The sequence below is a fragment of the Dermacentor andersoni genome, chromosome 1 (genome assembly GCF_023375885.2).
Source record: "Dermacentor andersoni chromosome 1, qqDerAnde1_hic_scaffold, whole genome shotgun sequence".
Taxonomy (NCBI): Eukaryota; Metazoa; Arthropoda; class Arachnida; order Ixodida; family Ixodidae; genus Dermacentor; species Dermacentor andersoni.
This window is the reverse complement of record NC_092814.1, coordinates 317,123,804-317,142,939: the sequence shown is the minus strand read 5'-3', so window position 1 is coordinate 317,142,939 and position 19,136 is coordinate 317,123,804. Positions and strand designations below refer to the sequence as shown.

Below are 19,136 nucleotides of genomic sequence, written 5' to 3'. Positions count from 1 at the left end.
AAGATAGCCACAGGCGCAGCGCGTGTGCACGCGTGCCTCCAATTAGGAGGCCCGTAACGAATCTCGGAAGGAGCAGCCGAGGTGGCTGACCGAATCGGCGAAGGAAGAGCAAGCAGGCTGCGGGGTGAACGAGGGCAGCCACCAGAGGGGGGGGGGCACTCGGAAACGATCAACGACGACTGGGCGAGGGACACGAAGCAGAAACACACGCGGGAACCCGCGAGGTTTGTGTACATACATCCGCCCGCGAGCCGGCCGCGGGGCCACCGTGGCGCCGACGTTCAAAGGGAGAGACCCCCCCGCTCCTTCTTCCGAACTGCGCGCACATGCCGCAGCACACGCTCGCAAAGAACAGATGCGCGGCCCCGGAGGCAGAATACCGGAGGTTGTGTGTATGCGTTCAATAACGCTAGTCCACATCGCCGAACGCAGGGTTCGCCTTCGGCGGGACCATTAGTGAAGAGCAATAGATGCCACAGCCGTTACGCGGTCCAGACAGCTCAAAAGCACAAGGAAATGACTCGCTACAGCTGCGCATGAAGCGCGATCACGCGCTGCCATTGTCGCAGACCGAACGATGAGCGGGCGAGCGGTCATTTTCGTTGCATGCCTCGAGTTTGTCGGACTCCTCTGACAACCGATGTGAACGTGATTGATGTGATAGCGAATCCTTCCAAGGCAGGATTGCGAGCGGGAAATTCATTAGCAGATGAAGACTACTGGCGTTGCATAGAGCCACAGGTACAATAATAAAACCAAGTACAAGCGAATCCGGAACAAAAGCTCAAAGGGAAAAAAAAAGGGTCACCATGTCGTTTTTGTCAAAACTGAGGAAATGCTCACCTGTTTGAGGCACGAAAACCTCAGGCAGCTGCCGGCTCCGTATTTACGGAATGAAAACTTCATGTTCTTGAGCGCGCTACAAATAGCTACGTCACCTTTTAAAGCGACCAGCTCATCAGCTAAAACGAACGCCAAAGGCAGTTAGGGTTCGAACGTGAAGCATGCAGGAGGTCATCACGGAAAACAGTATTATTAAGTGAAACAAATTGGCAAGAATCGTGGTAACGTGGCTACCACTTCACGCGTCCGCCAGTCAGTCACCGAAAGCTTGCCGTGCGCTACCATCAAACCCTGCCGCAATCGAATTCTTTCCTACGAATCCTATTTGCCGTCTCTCCAAGCAGTAAGACGTGTGCCTAAACGAGTTTGGCAGATTCTTACAAGAAACGTCGGTGTTCCTTATGCGTTTGCTTCGTTATGTGGCTATACGTCATTGAACATTTCGACAGCAGCGGCAGCGCAACAGCCGTACCTAACGCCCCTCTAGCAAACAAAATTAAGCACTAAGGTTTTCCGTGTCAAAACAACGATCTGGTTATGATGCACACCGTGCTGGGGGGGCTCCGTATTAATTTCGAACACCAGGGGTTCTTTAACGAGCACCCGATGCGCGTGGTACACAAGCGTTTTTGCATTCCGGCCTCGTATCGGAATGCGACCACCGCCGGCCGGAATCGATATACATACGTCATAGATATATTCTAAACGATACATGAATTCTGCGTAATTTTCTGCCATATTCGACCTAAATGCATGCGCAAAGACGACTAACATCCTTACTCGCTATCAGCATCACTCGGCAACTGATGGATGATGCATGGAGAGATCATGAAAATTTGCAATCAGCAGCCGTTGGCGCAGAAATCAGTGATAACTCCCCTATATGTTTGCGGATCATAATACCATAACGAAATTACCAGTCGATGATGGAAGAATATTTGGCATATGAAGACAAATCCATGAGCGATGGAACTATTTCGTAATAAACGGATTAAGGCAACCGCCCCTTTACTCTCACCCACCTCCCCCTTAAAGGGGTCCCGAACCACATTTTACCCAAGTTAAAATAGACTACTTCACAAATACGGTGCCGCAAGAAGTACTTGGATGCGTTCAGCAGAAGCGCAGTTATGGGAAATCAAACAACCCTGTCGCGGTGCTTCCGCTCCTTCTTCAACGACTTGGATTGCGAAGGCTACGGCGGATCGGGGCGTGGCCACAACGCTCCGCCTTCTAAATGTCACCGTGGCCCGAAGTTCAAATTTCACTTTTGATGACAACGTAGACGCCACCATTACCTATTTCGGTGCCTACGGCGCGCCAAACGCGGTTGTCCTCCGCGAGCCGCAATGCGCTCAGCCAGCGGACTCGTCGCGGCACCCCGCGGCGACTTCAGTACCTACGCTACGTTGCAGACCGCAGCTACACGCAACTGTAGTGCGTCTGCGCAGCGATTGCTTTGGGCACGAGAGGGCTAGAGTGCGCGCTCGCGCTCATAGGCTACCGGTCTGGCCGTGCTACGTGGTGCGCGGACCGGCTTTGTCCTGCGCCAGCTTGAATTGACGGATAGTAGCCACATCCAACTTGCGCATTCTGAAGCAATAGCTCAATACGAAGCGAAGTTTGCCAAGGCGTAGGAGAGAGGCCAGTAGGGAGCCTGCGCTGGCAAGCAGACCTTAAGCTTCGCGTGGTTCGAGGCTAGCTTAGTGTTCAAAACTAGTCGAAATTGGCGAGACCGATAAGCAGGGTGGCTAAAGTTTAATTCCTATGCAGGCGGCCGTGGCCGAGAATACCACAGGCGGCTTCTCCCGGAACTACGTAATTCTTATCGAAATTCGAAAGCAGATATTCGCTTACTTCGGCCTGTTTGTTAAACTGCGTCGAGGAGTACACACTGTAATAGCAGGAAGAAGCGCACTGATTCGAACACCCTTCTTGACTGATGTCAGCTATTGGTCAATAGCAGCCGCGTATGGGAATTTGCTATATTACGAAATAAAGCGTCCAGAAGACTGCGAGGAGCAGGTTTCTGGTGAACAGAGCGTTTGAGAAAAATGGTGACTTCGCGCTCCGCTTGCGAGCTCCGCGCGCAGCGCACGACTGCAAAATTTGGTTGAAATAAAAGGAAGGAATTGGCATCCACTCGAATTGTAGCACGAAGCTACAGCGGAAACCCATACGGCTTTCTCAGAAAGAAAGCCTCGCAGTTGAAGAAAAAATTCGTCCCGGTTCCTCTGTAGTTTCGTGCTACAATTCGGGTGGGTGCCAATTTTTTCCCTTTCGTGTTCTTTCCTCCACCTTGCGGGCTTCTGCAGAACTGATTTGCCTTTTGGCGGACTGTGTTATTTCACTAATTCCGACGGGTGGTTCAGGACCCCTTTGAGGAAAAAACAAAGAAAAAAAAACCGAAAGAGCATCTAGAACATATCTCTGTGAGCAGACTGTAAATTACGGTCACTTCGACTGATGGTAATATCCCCGTGGAGAGGCGACGAAGTATAGGTAAACTTGCTCACAATATCGCCATACAATCTTGATTGAGCAGTACGCTCATGCAATGACAAGCGCCATCAAGCCTGCACAGTATGTTGCACATTGAGAGGAGCTGTCGTTTTTGTCCGATGCGCTTTACAGGACACGCGTGTCAATTTGGGGCACGCTTTTGTCGAAAACCAGGAGACAGAGATGACTCCGTTCTCCGCATAATGAGTTTACCGGCCTGCTGCGTCAGACCTGCCCGCTTGTTCCGCCGCTCAAGAGCACGGAGAGAGGACAGGCCACGGACAATGGGCGGCTTACGAACGAGCTTTCGCCTCTTTGGATACGGCTCGGCATGCACTACGTCGTGCAACGACTTTCTTTGTATCTCAGGTTGACGGACGAACCTACAGGCACAAAGAGGGCCTTTTGTGCTTTTAATCACCGTAAGGACGTCGCAAGAGCGAGATGGTAAACGCATACACACTGACGTACGTTCGTCAATCGCATCTCGCCGGTCTTTCAACCTCCTACCAAAACAAACGCATCTGCTACTTCAAGAAATAAATAAAGAGACAGAAAGAAGGAAGGGATCTCTATCCATGTCGAAAGCCGCTTTACAATGTCCACGCACTGTATCCCAACGCGCAGCGATGGTTTCACCTTCCTCCGCACATGACACCTCTGCGTGCAAGCATGCGACCATTACTGCGGCAGAGAAGGCTTCCGCTAAAATGTCACGTGTTTCGCCAGGGCCCTCTTTCTTGACGAGAACATCTCAAGTGTCGTTCCAGTCACAGAGAGCGCACATCTACACAACAGAATCTACACGTTTTCTTCATTCATGTAATAATTTTGATGCAATCCAAGTGAAGAACAACCTTTTTTTTCTCAGCGCCGTAGTCGGAATCGTTACGGAAGCAGTGCTATAATATCATGATGAGGATTGGTCATGTTTTTAAAAAGCCCATTATGCGCGAGCCTTTTGGTTCAACCCACGGATGCGCAATTGAAAACTACAAATAATGCACCTCCAGCAAAAGTCAAAACGTAAATAAAATAGAAATCACAGCCCTCCATCACGCGATTACATCAATGTGCAATGTGCGGTCACAGCGTAACCGATTTTCAAACGTGCCATGGTCCAAACGCTGGCTGGTGATTACGGGCCCTCAAGCAAAACGCAGCCCCATCAGAATACTGGAAACCTGGGCTTGTTGGTGCAACATTACGAAAATAGCTCAGCGCACAAGCAACAACGAGGACCAAAGAAAGACACCACGGCGTTGAAGCGCCGTGGTGTCGCCTTTTTGTCGATTGTGCGCTGTTTTATTTTTGTAATGGAGTCCCTTCGATTGTAAGCCCAACTGAAGGCGCAAAACCGATCTCAACGGTGAGACGCTTTCGCCAGTGCACGCGAAACTTTCCCTGAAGAAGTACCCCCACCCCCACCGCGGAAGTGATGGGCGGTCGCGACGCCCAAGATGCGTCCGCATGTGACACGTTCTCGTCAGAAGACATAAACGTCCCATAAAGTTCCCGACAACGTTACGGAGGCAGACAACTCGCCAGCCACCAATTGAGGCCACAGCGGGCCGCCACTGCTTCAGAATGTTCACCACACGAATAGAAGCAGCGAACACTGTACGGTAGCGCACAGCGTTCCTTGTACCATTAGTTACGAAATCAATGCAGCGGATAACACTGTCATATATATATAAAACAACAAAAACTCGATAACAGCCAAGTCAAATATGTGATCACATGTGTATATATCCCCGACGAAATCTACCAAAACAAGCAAGACAACATGGAGAGCAAGCGCGTCCTGTTCCGTGACAGCAGCAAGCGCTGTCTCACCTTCAAAGGACGAATTTAACAAAAACCAACGCAAAACACATCTACATGCAAGCAGGAGACAGGGGGACACTAGAAGCAACGGTGCCACCACCGTGACTCCTAGAAGGGCCCTCGCCGGGTGCACGGCGACTGGCGACACCGCGCGAGGGAGCGGGCTCAGGCGCCGAACACGAGCGCTCGCGGCGGCACACCGGTTGGCGACACCGACTACGGTTGGTGACACCGACGCCGCGCGACTGATCCATCACCGCAGTTTCCTCTCAGTCATTGTCCGCGTCGCTTCCTTTCTTTCTCCGGTATAGGGTTGCAGCCGTGCTGTCTCCGACTGGCTCTGACACCGCGCACCGAGAGAACTAGAAAGTGTCGCGCACCCAGAGGACGCGGCGACCTTGAGACGACCGCCCCACGCAACGCGCTCAGCTTCTGAAAAGCCATCGGGACGCGCGGAACGCCGAAAGCCTTCGATCACAGGCGCGACGACCGACCGGCAGCCCCGCAGGGAGGCTGGTAGCGGAGGAGAGGAATCGAGGCGCGACGCCCATTTTGTACAGTGGACGCTACATAACCTGCCCGCTGGAAGCGAAAAGTCTCCTCCCGCGTACTTAAGTCGGCAAGTGCAGTACTGGGAGCGGCGCCCTGTGCTCGGCTGAGACCACGTGGCTGAGACAAACCCCTCCCAAAACGGCACGCAAAGCGAACAGCGAGATAAGACCACTAAGGAACAATGTCTTAACAAGCAGTGGCCACGGGTTAGCGTTGCATAAAATGTACTAATAATAATAATAATAACAATAATAATAATAATAATAATCGCGGCAACTACGAGCGGGAATCAAAGTCCTTGCCCCTATTTTTCATTAGCCAAAATAAGGTACATACAGGTAAATACAAGTATAGTCCACATAGTCCCCACGCAGTCCCCACACCAGCTCAGACCCCCCCCCCCCCCCTTTGTCCCATCGCAGCACTAAATTTGAGAGCCATGTTGCCGTCAGTCAGCGACGCACGCGACCTCCCCAAACGCTCATGAGAGTTTTAGTTCTTGCGTACGCAAGCCGCTTGCTCTCTATTAGAGAGCTTTAGTTTAGGGGACGCAAGCGGCTTGCGTACGCAAGAACTAGGGGCGACGGTACTGCGCATGCGCAAGCCGCTACGTCTACTTGAGTCCTTGGGGCGGCCGAAAACATCGCTGCCCCTAAGCGGTCACGTTACCCACGTGACTCTCGCGGTGTACGAGAACAGGAGTAGCTAGCGGGTAGATAATCTCATAAATATTTCGCCAAGCGTCGACAGACGCCGTTTTTATATATAATAGAGACTTTTAGCGTGTCCGGTATCCGGCAAGCGCGGGCGGTTTGCCGGTTTAGCGAGGGCGTAAACGTGAGCGGCCAGATTGGTAGCGCCAGCTGGCGGCGCAAAGCTCAACCACACAAACACAAAGCTACCCTATTGAAAAATTTGTATGAGAAATTGAACGAGATGTATGCATGTCGTACAGATTTGACGAGAAATTGAACGAGATGTATGCATGTCGTACAGATTTGACGAGAAATGAACGATATGAAATGCATATTGAACGAACTCTCGTAGAAAATGAGCGAGATCTGTATGATGTGCTACGCAGACTTTTACGATGTGCACGAGATTTATGCGATCTGCGATAAGAATGCGTAGAACTTGTATGACATGTGTGCGATGAGTTGCGTAGACCTGACGAGATTATGTATGACGTGTGTGAGGTGGTGTGTGATGTGTACGCACTGTAGTCGTATGAGCAACTTGATCTTTGTGGATGACTATGAATTGCATACAAAGTGTGTGTACTCAAGTCGTAGTGCATACAAAAGCTCATTAATGACAGTGAGATTTATGATGAGTTGTTTGCAGTACATGCAAGAGCGTGATCAATGTGCTGCATGATCACATTGAACCATTGTGACACATATATACCAGCATAAACTACAGAGCAAATAAGATGTTCAGAGTTCAACTTCTGGAATTTCATGCAACGAACACATATACATCCCCATCAAAGCTGCTGTCGGTACTTTTGATGCAATGATTTTCACTTGGGGACATATTCTCGGATGAACACTTATGGCGATACTACTGCCTTTGCATGACGCATTCCTCGACCAGCCAATAGGCACTGGATAGCACCATGATATTGTCGAAAGCTACCATCAGAGAATGAATCCTTTGTTCAGAGTAGATCTGCCTAAGATTTTATTGCAATATAGGAGTCGGGTACCATCAAAGTTTCATAATAAAATGCTATATGTTTGTGCACGCAATAAAATAATCTGGCAATGCGATTATAGCACATTGGAAACACTTCAAACAAGGACGAGTTGGCAAAGTTTATTGCAGGCAGTTTGAGCAGTGACAAATTATGCATGCGCTTTGTCTCATCCTAATAATATTGCTTTGCATCAGAGATATCAGTCAGAGGTAGTAATGGGTGAACTTGAACCTGCATATTTTCCTAATAGCCAAGTGCGTCAACCACAATACTGTCAAATACAAATCTGCTAAGAGCATGTTAGTGCCTGTTTATGTCAAATTGTAGAAGGTAGGCATGAGATTGGCCATGCATGCCCACATATAAATATAAAAAGCACAACCACAAAACAGTGTAATAGGTTGGTGAACAGATAGCCAAAATAGCAAACAAAATCCATCACACTTTGTCACAAATAAATAAGAAAATGTGGTAATAACAATAACAATCCCTAAAAAGTCATGTGATCAATCGTGGTCATGATCACAGTTACTGCTGTGAAAAATTATTTGCACTAAGTGTTTCACAACTTGCTAAGAGGGCTTGACCTAGTAAAAAATACTCATATGTGCACAGCAGTGGCAAAAAACGAGATGAGCGTCGCAACTTGGTGACCATTATCTGCCTACATACTACACAAAACTGAATTTAAATTTAAAGGAGAAATGACAAAGCAGTTCGTGTGCCAAAGATGGTTAAGCGCACTGGAATGCCTTGCCATGTGTTGAAAGCTGACCTCCAAGCAACCAAAATGTAAGTGACCCTACACTGAAGCAGGGTCTTTAAATGACGAACGCGTATCACATCCTGGCGTTCGCGGACGCAGTCACCAAATGAAAAACACCTTTGCAAATCGCAATAACGACGAATGTCAAGCGCGCGCACACAGACAGAATGCGAGCAGTTTCCGAAAGCGCTCACGAAAGACTGTACGGACGTTCCTACGCGTTCGACGCATATCAGAAGCGCGCGCGTGCGCGCACACGCACACACACAAGCACAAAAGGCGAGCAGTTTCCGAAAGCACTCGCCGAAGACGGTACGGACGTTTTTACAAGAAAGCAAATCCCGCCGGCGTGGCACCATTTCCCGAAGCACAAACAACACCACAGTACACATCCGTAGAACGGCGCACAACAAGCCTGAACAAAGTGTACACCACTCGACGCCAAATCTGTCGTCGATTACGCCGCTGAGAATCACGAACACCTTCTAACATTCACAAACCAAACGACGATGTGCTGCGAACTCCAAACAGATTTTACGGCCCTGTCCGATTGATAGGGCTGCTCCACAGGTTGTCCTCGCTGTTGAAAGCAATGTCAGCAAAGTTGTTGAAAAAGGTCGCCTAAAACACGCAAGAACATCGAAATAATACGCCTGTACTACCCACGCTACCCATGCGATCACGGTTACCGGAACCACAGACGGCGAAGTAAACAAAATACGTCATTTCCCCTCATTTCGGACCGAGACCTATAATTACTTTCTCAGTTGCACGACTCTTCCTTTCGAGCAAGGCGCGACTTGTTGCTGGGACTGTGAGGGCGCTGCGGTTGAGCTCTGCACCAAGTGAGCGGTGCTGCTCTGCTGACATGTGCAGGTTAGTTGCGGGTGTTTGCGCTTCTTGTGCTGTAGCCGATTTTATTTTCTCACTGCGTGTGCCTTGTCACTGTCCTCGTGCACGTGGCTGGCGGTCGAGGTCTTTTGCGTCCGGTTCAAGTTTTGCGCTCACGGAGACGCCAGTACCGGCGAAGTGTGGGTCACCGAGCGTTAACATTGCGTGCGCACTTTGGTTTGTAGGCCCACTTTTTTTTCATCTCATTCCTTTCTTCGGACCTGTACCCCCAGCTATGGTGTCTGTAAAATATTATACTTCAGCTTAAACAACAACAGAAAGAAATAACGGCTGCTTTATTCAGCGAGCACCATGTAAATGCCGAGTGCCGCGACAAGCACCTATAACCGTGCCAGGCTATAGCAGACGACGCTTGGACGCTTGGCGCGGAGGTCGATGGCAGCGCTGCGGTGGCGTGAACGGTAGCGGGCTAAATGGTGCGCATAGGCTAGGAGTTGGGGTACTTAAAGAGGATCTATAAACGTTGTTGCGGCGGCCCGGGCGGTCGATGTGGTACTGATCGTTTGATCATATTTACGCGGTGCGTAGAGAACATGTGCTCATTTTTTGTGCGAATTAACGATCACTAAGCCCTGGGTCCTGTGCAATGCTATTAGCTCGCTGTATGTTTCTTGCTGTGCGCCGTTGTTGATTATCGTAGTGCGGTCCACACGCGCTTTCTTTGTGCCCGGCTCATGAGAAGTGTTGTACTCTCCCCGCTCCCGCATCGGCTCACAGTGCACGGAAGAATGTGTTGATAGTTGTGCTATCGCGTACTGTAGTTCACCGCAATTCAACACTACGTTGGACGGACTGTTGGTGCAGTCGATGCGGCGTGACCGGACACGAAGGAGCGCTCGCCTCAGAAGGTAAGTCCGGCGCCTAGCGCATTCTTATGGTTCATGTAGTGTACCTTGTCATGCGCAGCAGAAGATGATTAGTACAGCTACAAAAACAGTGACAGTGATTCCCTAATGTTCGTTCGATATCGTAGTGCACATTTAGGAAAACGTTTCACGAAAATTACCCCGAGATTGATGTTGTTAAGAGCTTCATCTATTGTTTATTTTCTTTTTGTTATGAAGTATGCTAGCGCCGGGGCATCGCTTGGTCTGAACGGGCACAAAAATTCAAGCAGGGAATGTCACTGCTTCTGTACGTAATTCCTCAGCAAGAAATCGTATAGACAATTCTAGAAGTACGTTGATGTGTTGTGCAAATGTTTTCACAGCTAACGCCAACGCGCGACGGCATCCAAATGATCTGACTCGTGAGAAGATTTTAGCTTGTATGCAAACTTTGATGCTTATAGATTGTCGCCAAGACAACCTGTATTTCTTGTGTTTAGTGTTCTGTTTGTTTTCGTGCCTTTGACACGTTTAATAACCGCCTGTGATGTAAGAATGAAATATTTATTTGTCTAAGCGGATGCAGCTTCTTGTAGCTGGCTGTACGAGAGCTTTCCACAATTTGACGCGATGTTGTTAAATCACAAGTTTGCAGATTCAGCAGTGATTACAATAAGGTGAACATTTATTGTTTAGGGATGTCACAATTTCCTGAGACGGAGGCATCTCTGCACCACAAAGGAGACTGCGGCACTATGCAGCCTGAACAGCACGACAAAGCATCTGATCTGCCTGCTTTGACAAGGTACGTACAAAACGGTCACAGCCATTTATGTGTTCTAGGTTCTATTTGTGTATTTGGTACCTGCCAACTTTCCCGATTAGTTTCTGCTTTTCCAAGTGTGCTGTTTGTGTACAGCGTGTCAAGGCAAATAGTGGTTAATAATGTATGCATAGAAAAATGTGGGCGCTGAGAGCAAGCTTTAGGAAAGTGCATGCTGTCTTTCCAACACAGGATTTCTGTCTAGAATTTTTGCAAAATATGAAGTGCGGAGGCTGGCAGGTTTGGCAAACAATGTTCAACACTTTTGCTTTAGATTTTAATGTAGCCAGTTCATTATCTGTCTCTAGTATAGCATAGCGTCAAGCTTGAAGCTGATCTCTGATGTCACGTCAGTTGCAGGATGTAATAACGTGGTATCACAAACTGCTTGTTACGCATGTCAGTCAACATGGTGCAGTGGTCACAGGTGCGAGTATAACCGAAAGCTGGGCATTCTTTGCCCTTCTGCACATGATGTGGGATAGAGCTTGAACTATGCTATAGTGGCACCATCTCCCTCACCTTCTCTTCCTCATTATTCTGTTAACTTGCAGTAAAATGCACAACTTCTGGAGGTTTAATTATGGTGTTGTCTGCTGAACTTGGCTGATGTGAATTTCAGTAGTCTGGGGTACCCTCAAAGCCATGCTGTACTTTGCATGCATTTTAAAATGGTCAATTTGAAATATGTGATTGGCTGTGGCATTCTCAGAGAAACAAGGCCTCTTGTGAATAATGCATACATGCATTATTCGCATTTTCTAATACTCTTTCAAGAAGCAGCCTATAGGCTGCTCCCCGAAGAAGTGACCACCTTTGCTTACCCTACAGGGCAGTCTGGTCCAGTTTACTTAACCTGTCTGCCATCTATGCACGAGGAGGACAGAAGCGAAAAAAAGGGACCTTCGATTAATGTTTTTGCACAGATGGCTCATACATTGCACTTTTCGTATCTTGCAGGCTTTGTTAACTCAAAGCTTTCTATGGGCGAATATCAGCATTTCATTCCTATTTATACCTAATAAGAATTACTTTGTTCATAGTGTCACTTTTTATATTATACTCTTGTGAGAATAAGCTCACTTGTTTTAATGCAGATGTGGCTGGGCCTGCAGAAAGAGTGTAAGCACACTACTGTGTTGCTGATCAGTGCTGGTGCTGATCTCTACGTCTGAGTTGGCCTCACAACGTCCAGGCGCCACTGTGCTTTGCTTCATTGACAAGGTAATATGATATAGACACCTTGCACGTCAGTATCAGTTTTGAGAAATATGCTAAGACACAAGGGTTGGCCTTGGTGATAAATACACTCGTGTTCTTTTTTAAAGCGTTCTTCTTGCAGTGTTCCTCATGTACATGTTTTCAGAAGATGCTTAAATGCAAACCGCCATGGAACTTGTTTATGCCTTAATGTAGCACTCTTTCACCAAAAGAAAAGCCTTATTTAATGCACAATTCATAAGAAAGGTGAGGAAGTGACAGGACATAAGTCTAACAACCATCCAGTTTTACTGCTTGCACAGCACTATAAAGCGAGAGGTGAAAGGGCAAGAACAGATAAATCGAAAATGCATGTTGCTCACACAACCGCGAAAAGGACACATGGCATGGCTACTATGACGCTTGTTTTACAATGATAAATAAGCAGTCTTGCTATATGATAGTCCACTGGAGGTGGAGCCAACTTGCAGATTCCCTGTCACACATATCAGGAAATCTTAACGAATTTCGCCAGCGCTATGGTCCTTATACATTGCCACGGTTGCACAGTTTTCAAACAAAATAATGTAAGTGAGCTTTGCACTACCAAGTGACCACGAAATGACCTGAGCATTCAGTTAACATGGTTGCAAATCCAGTCATTTATACATTGGCCTGTTTTGCCGACGTAGTGTCTACTGCACGACAGTGATATTTAATATCCATCAACACCCCTGTGCTCTACGTACTCTTTCTTGCGTGCTTTTTTTTCACAGGTAGTGGAAGATTACTTGATTCCAGAACAATTTGGTTTGTTCTACCCATGATAGTGAACTTGCCAGTCTTATATTAAACATGGAATTGGTTAGAAAGATGTGGTATTTCTTATGGTGCCCTGGTGCATTCAGCTTGTGCAGATGCTTCAAGCTTGTATTGACAAAAATTGGGATGAAGCCATAGGAGGAGAGTTGTAAAAGTGTAACGAAAGCCTCCTGATAGATATGCTGAGTTGTGCTGCTGTGCACACTTATTGGTTATCCCTACTGGGTAACGCTGTTAGGGTTATGGATGCTTTGACACTGTAGGGCCTACAAGATGGCTAGCATTACAGAACACATTAAAACGACTGTAGGGATGCGTGTCGTGCTATGGTATCATAATTGGCCCACAAAGTGACCACCTTTGCTTACACTATGTGGTAATCTGGCCCAGTTTACTTAACCCGACTGCCATCTATGCATGAGGAGAAGGGACTAAAAAAATGAAGGGACCTTCGATTAATGTTCTTGTACAGATGGCCCATACATTGCATTTTTCTTATCTTGCAAGCTTTGTTACTTAAAGCTTTCTATGGGCGAATATCAGCATTTCATCCTTATTTTTACCTAATAAGTATTGCTTTGTTCACAGTGTCACTTTCTATATTTACCGTATTTACTCGCATAATGATCGCACTCACGTAATGATCACAGCCCTGAATTTTGTCGTCCAAATTCGATTTTTTTTTATTTCCTGTGTTGATCACACTCCGAACTTGCCGCAGCGATCTGTCATGTGCCAAGTCTAGCTATTAATGATCGCGCTTACCATCTGTCGAATGCTACGCGAACAACTCTTCAAGACAAACCAAGCAGTCTGCACGCACCAAACATTCTTAAGCAGATGCCCGATTTCATTCCTTTCATCACTTTCCGCACTTCCATGACAAAAAAGCTACAACCAAAATTGCCTTTATTATGCGTAGGCTTTGTAATGGTTGTGGTCAAGAACAACAAAAAAGGCACCTTTCGATTCTTCTCATCTGCACTCGTGGGCACGCAACAAATCTTGTAACACTTGTAATACAGCTAAGATATTCGCCCACCCTTAGCGGAAACGTGCTGTATTAATATAGTAGTGAAGACAAATGCCGCAGTTTCCGCAGCATGCCCGCCGTGTCTTTCTATGTCACTGGCAGCTAAGCGCGCCCATCTGTTTCTGCCCCCTCATAGTGGACATGGCTACGTTATTGCCATAGACTTACTGATATTAATGATATTATTCATTCCGGATACGGAAGAAACTGTTTCAATGCATGTAACGTACTCACGAGAAAAAAAAAAATCGCATTCGGCGCATTTGGTGTGTTCAGCTTGCTGCGCCGGCCGCCATTTTTGTTTTGGTGTTCCGCACTACACTCAGTGGCAGCCACCTATTTGTTGACCTGTTGCCATCCCGCAGCAAACGCGGGATAAAAAAATTCTTTTTGCGGGAAATTTAACCGGCGTAATGATCACACATCTGAATTTGCGACCATTTTTTTTACAAAAAAGTCTGATCATTATGCGGGTAAATACAGTACTCTTGTGACACCAAGCTCACTTGTTTTAATGCAGGTGTGGCTGGGCCTGCAGAAAAGCTGTAAGCAGACTGCAGTGTTGCTGATCAGTGCTGATCTCCACGTCCGAGTTGGTCCCACAATATCCAGGCACCACGGTGCTTTCACAAGGTAATATGATATGGACACCTTGCACCTTAGTATCAGTTTTGAGTTTGACTTTTGATAAATATTTAAGAAGACACAAGGGTTGGCCTTGGTGATAAATACACTCGTGTTCTTTTTTTAAAGTGCTCTTTCGGCAGTGTTCCTCATGTACATGTTTTCAGAGGATGCTTACACTCCTTAAATGCAAACTGCCATGGAGCTTGTTTAGGCCTTAAACTAGAACTCTTTCACCAAGAAAAAAGCCTCATTTAACGCACAATTCATAAGGAAGGTAAGGAGATGACCGCCAGTGTCTAACAACTATCCAGTTTGACTGCTTTCCCAGCAATATCAAGTGAGAAGCGAAGGGGCAAGAACAGATTAATAGGCAATGCATGTTGCTCGCACAACTGCGAATGCGACACGTGGCATGGCTACTATGAATGCTGGGGTGCGATCGGAGGTGGTTGTTCGGCGTGTTCGTTCGGTTACCGGCGCGCGCGATTGACCTACTCCGCGCCTACGTCGCCAGCCGCGCCCCGCGGCTGGCGCCTTTCAGAACTGCATAGTCACACTCTGTAGTCGTGATGATCATGACCACGGTTTCGTTCGCAGCAGTCAACTGTGGCAAGTAGCACTTTCATTGTGACTTGGTGCAAGGCACGCAGTCTCACAAACATGATGGCTATCGAGGACAATAATTGTACTGTGGCCTGCACGCTGGCATCCAATCAGCCAGTTACATTGAGTTTGTAGAACAATCTGTTACAGCCAGCTCAATGGTGAAAAAATTATCGGGATGGACCCGTGGTAGTGAATAGCACGTTTCTGATAAAGATGTGACCAAGTCTTGTGCTATGACTGCACTGCAAAGGAGTACTTCCTCAACACCCTTGCCACTACAAGCAGTATAATCAGTCGTGAATTGACATTTGCAGCTCCCATACTGCTTATGTGTGAAATAGAAACAGGATTTCTGGATTAATTCAGTATAAAAGTGTGTTTGTGTGAACGTTTGTTTCTTATTTTCATACCCTTAATAATTCAACATTCCGTTAATTCAGAATTTTGTTCCAGTCCTGGGAAATTTCAATGAATGAGCTTTTACTGTATACACCCCTTCTTTCACCGCATGTGTAATTTGAGCTCACTGGGTTACTGCAAGAACTTTTTTCAGCCTCAAGGGTAAAATTTCTAGCTCGGACAAAGCAGCTCCTTAAGGATGCAAGAAGTTTTACTGTGGTTTTCTACTGTTCCCATCTGCTTCCCTAAACTTCTTCTCAAATGTAAAGAAAATCTAGTATATCCCGTACAAAAGGTGCTTGTCGCTGACTGTGGGATTAAATGTGGTGAATCCTCTGAGCTAGAATTGTCCCTGGCCCATTATCAGTGAAGCTTCATTGACTAGGGCTTTCCTACAGCCAGGATGTAAACTTTGAACCTTTTGCATATATCTTAGTTTTATCCTTGAGTGCCATCACTGTGTCTGGCAACCTAGTTTCCCTCAATAACTGTTACCTTTTTTATCCATTATTTCGGGAAAAGATACTTTTTCTGAGAGCACATATGCTATTTTTGTATATGAGTAACTAATCTCTTGCAATTTTCATCTTTCGTAGGTTCACAATCGAAATGGGTTATTTATTTGTGCTAGTAAGTGGATGTGGGTAAACCAAGCCAAAACGGACAGCACGTTTGCCTGGGAGATTGCCCGATGCTTGTGGCAGGCACAGGAATTAATCCACAGGAGTGTTACGAGCAAAAGTATGTATGCGAAAGCTAAAGGAAGGTGGCGAGGCCAAGCCAGCGTTGACACCACAAAATCTTGGTGCATATCTAAGTAAGTAGACCCTGTCCTGCTAGCTCATGTTTTCATAAGGATTGCAAAGTGTTTGGAAGTTAAAGGAGTAATGCCTATCACACGGTGCTTTTTCTGCACGAATATAATGGGCTGTCGGTAAGATCGGGTTGTATTGAGGTGATCTCTCATATGGGCCGACACAGTTTACATCTACACATCAGGGGCATGCATAGCTGTATGCGTATATTAAGTGCTGTGCTCTAGCTCGCTAACAAAAACTATCATTTAGTTTCTATAGTGGTATTAAAGGTGCATTAATCGTTCCTATAAACAATTCTGCACTGGCATCTATGCAGTGTTTTCCGTCTGCATATTCCGCAGTGCGGTAGCAAAGAGCTGTGCTATCTGTGTATTCACTTGCATGAGCTTGTTATACTTGTTCATTTAATGTAAAATACTTGTGGAAAAGTATTATACTATTTCTGTGGTCTGGTATTGCAATTCTGCAGCCATTTATATTGTTTGTAAAACACGAACATTTAACAGAGACAGGAACAAGACAATGCGAGGACGAGCACTTGCTTTCAACTGCTGTGGTTAATGTTGAAATATCAATTTACATAGGTAAAAAACTCATAAGCCTCCGTGTTTTCTATTTCCTGTTTCTCTGTGAGATTTTCACGCTTTACTCAATATCATGCAAGAACCAGCCCATTCAGTTATGCAGTGGAGCCACCTATTGTGCATGTCAGTTCCAATGGCTTGTTAGAATCTAACAGTGCCGGCTGCTTTGTTTACATTTTTTTGCAGAGGCATACGAGCACTTTGTTTCAAAAACGCCAAGCACCGTGGATACAGAGGCAAGGAGGCTGAAGGACCTGAACAAGCACCTGGCCACCATGCTTCGGGATGCAAAATAAAGATGGTTTGTGTTAATTGTGGGCCCTAAAAAGTGTCCTCTTTGTCTCCGAGCTGGCACATCGGCCGACTCACATGATAGAAATTAACTCGCTGTAATGTTGGCAGTAGATGTTACTGTGTGGAACTTCACCAAAAATATTGCATGAACAAAACTCATTCAACACAAATGAGAACACTTGTAGAATGCAGCTAAACAAGAATAGTGTCATTTTGCATAGCTGAACGAGAATATTTTCATGTAGCATACACAAACGAGAACGATATCGTTGAGCATAGACGTGCGAGAACTATCTCGTCAAGCATAGCTATGCGAGAATAATCTCGTTTAATGTACCCATACGAGAACGATCTCGTTCAGTAACGATGTCCTCTCGTACACATGTGACATACGACATCGTAGAGTCTACGGAGCAATAATAGCGTAGAGAAGTTCTCGTACAATTCTCATACATATTTTTTCAATAGGGTAATTACTATATTCTGCTTAGCTGCTGGTGTAAATTTTCGACAGTGGCGTAATCGTGTTCACAATTACGCCGCTGCCAAAAATTCGCACGAGTAGCGAAGCAGCATATAGCGGGTTACTGCAGTTTTAGCTCTGTGTTTGTATGGTTGAAATCTACGCTACCAGGCGGCTGCACCGCTCTGGCCGCTCACGTTTACGCCCCCGGAAATCCGGCAATCCGCCCAAACTGCTCCCGTTTACCGGAATATCGGACAAGCTAAAGGTCTCTATTGCTGTAACCAAGTCTATTCTACTTCGCTGCTGGTGGAAATTTTCGGCACTGGCGTAATCGTATTGCGGCCAAAATTTTACACCCGCAGCAAAGTAGAATGGACTTGGTTACAGCAATATTAGCTCTTTTTGTCTGTTTGAGCTTTGCGCCACCAGGTGGCTGCACCATGCATGCCGCTCCCGTTTACGGCTCCTCCCCAATGCCCCGTGCGCCTGCGTTTACCCGAATACCGGACACGCTAAACCACTCTATTAACTGCTTTTAATAAGAATAGTTTTATGTGCTTTACTTCATATGCATGATTTCATATTTAAAAAAAATGATAACGCAGCAAAGGTCAGAAGTTGATGGCGCTGCGAGCGCATCCGACCTCACTGCGGATTGCGTTTGGGGCCGCTAACATATAACGTGTTCCTGCTTGGGAACGAAAACGCAAACGCACCCAAGCGCTAGGGGCCCCAACGCCTTGCGTCCCCTAAACTAAAACTCTCTATAAGAGAGTTTTAAAATAGGGGCCCCAAACGTTTTGGGGCCCCAAAGAAATAGCGTCGAAGCCACTGCGCATGCGCAAGACGCAAACTGCGTTTGGGTTTTGCGTTGGGAACGCTATTTCACCAATTTAGCGGGAGCCCAAATAGCGGCCCCAAAAGCTTTGCGTCGGCAAACATGGCGGCACCCATCGAAGCGACGGCTCTAAGCTAGCACAAAACTGGGTTGGATTCGCGGTAACGCGTGAAGTTCGCAAGCTAGGAGAAGTGACTGCGGGTATCGCTTTCTCTCAACTAGCGTGTGTTATGAAGATTGACTCATTAGACGCTGCTGATTTTGAATTCTATTGTGCATTTTATGGCTCGTAGGCCTAACACGGCTAAGCTTGGCTGATGAAGGCACGTAAAGTTGGTTTGCTCAAAACTAAGTGCAACTAATTGTTTGCTGCTTACAGAATAACTTCTAAATTGTAATTAAACGCAAGTACCCGAAGTCAAACTTACTATTCCTATCATAAAATGGTATATTTTATTTAATTATTTCTAATAGCTTTTCTTTGACGCCGTAGTGGCGCTGTCAGCGCAAGACGCTATCCGCAAACTCAAAGCCCTATTCTAAAACTCTTCACTCCTGCGTGCTCCAACGCTAACATCCGCAAAGCTCTTTGGGGCCCCAAACTATTGGGGCCCCTATTCTAAAGCTCTCTAATAACTCTACTCAACAAGTGACAGCAGCGCCGTGCCGCGGAGCTAACGGCAGATAATGCCGGGCCG

At 46.7% G+C, this 19,136-nt stretch overlaps 1 protein-coding gene and 1 long non-coding RNA gene across 3 annotated transcripts in view; one reads left to right on the top strand and one right to left on the bottom strand.

The window, feature by feature from the left end:
- Cip4 (formin-binding protein 1-like Cip4) overlaps positions 1-19,136 on the bottom strand; it is a 238,230-nt gene that overhangs the window by 124,857 nt on the left and 94,237 nt on the right. The window lies entirely within an intron of this gene.
- LOC126547758 (uncharacterized) lies at positions 9,359-17,152 on the top strand. 2 transcript variants are annotated; one of them, XR_008609247.2, is made up of 6 exons: positions 9,359-9,949; positions 10,625-10,733; positions 11,849-11,975; positions 14,327-14,439; positions 16,035-16,255; positions 17,027-17,152. It is a non-coding gene; the product is annotated as an uncharacterized lncRNA (long non-coding RNA). The 2 variants fall into 2 exon arrangements; XR_008609248.2 differs by lacking the exon at positions 9,359-9,949 and adding an exon at positions 9,986-10,235.